Source organism: Aplysia californica, unplaced genomic scaffold (assembly GCF_000002075.1).
Source record: "Aplysia californica isolate F4 #8 unplaced genomic scaffold, AplCal3.0 scaffold00295, whole genome shotgun sequence".
NCBI classification, from domain to species: domain Eukaryota; kingdom Metazoa; phylum Mollusca; class Gastropoda; order Aplysiida; family Aplysiidae; genus Aplysia; species Aplysia californica.
In genome coordinates, this window is record NW_004797565.1 from 751,667 (window position 1) to 752,842 (window position 1,176).

Below are 1,176 nucleotides of genomic sequence, written 5' to 3' on the forward strand. Positions count from 1 at the left end.
GGGGGGGGGGGCTACATCCCCAAAGTCAAAATTCGGCTCAAAATTATGGAATTTGAGTTGTAGGCATTTTTAGCTTCCTCAGCCTCTCCGATAACTATTTCATCACATAAGAACCCCCAAAAATCGTATTTTTCCCATACCGGACATGTTTGTCACCGTCCTTTCCTCATAAAGTCAGTATTTTATTTTTCTTTATCGGCCGTTTTCTCAAAACGTGACTTTTCTCTATACTTTTTTGCATAACTTCACCATTTTTCATCCAATGTTCATGAATTTTTCACAGAATGAAGATAAGATGTAAAACTAAAAATTTGTTGGTTGAATTTTTGATATATGGAATAGATTTTTTTTTTGGTGGTGTCTGGAGTGTGGGTTTTTACGGATTTTTTGAAAACTTAAATGCTACCTCAGAAAAAAATTCATTAAAAATTTTCTAATTCCTTTAGGAAAAAAACAACAGACAGTTTTTTAGATCTAATGTTTGTGAACACGCATGCAAAAAAACATTCAATTTCCAGGAGCGATAAGTGCGGTGTTCATTACGTAAGACATGTCAACAAAATCCAATATGGCCGCCGTATCCATGGAAACGAAACTTTTTCTCAAATTTGATTGCGGATTTAGGGACTCCTTAGTATGCTTGTTATATGTGTGAAATTTGGTAAAATTCGGTAGGTCCAGTGATAAGCGAGATAGCCTTCAGGTGTAGCCCCCCCCCCCCCCCCCTTTAATTCTCAGATAGTTAGGATGAAAGCTGGTTTTTGTTTGCTCTTGTTCGTGATTTCAATGAATGTTGGTGTGGGTTCTTTTGGGGTTTTTTTTAGGGGGGGGGGAGCGTTGTTATTTCCTTCCTTTGTATTTTGACTTGCTTCGTGGAGATTGATCAGGAGAGATGACTGTGGGTGGTTGGCGGGTGCTCTGGTATGGTTTGCTTCTTCTTTCCTATCAAACATCCATTGTCCTTACCTCCCCTCCTTTTTTGTGTTGGTTTCTCTCTTGCAACACTTCTAATCTTCGGCACTTACAATATGACCTTATTGTGTTGCAAGTGCCGTAAAACTCTTACTGAAACAAAAGGAGAGATGAGTCTCTTCTTTGTCAGGCTTTGAAAATAGACAATTTCTCTCTCTCTCGCTCTTTCTTTCTCTCTCTCTCTCTCTCTCTCTCTCTCTCTCT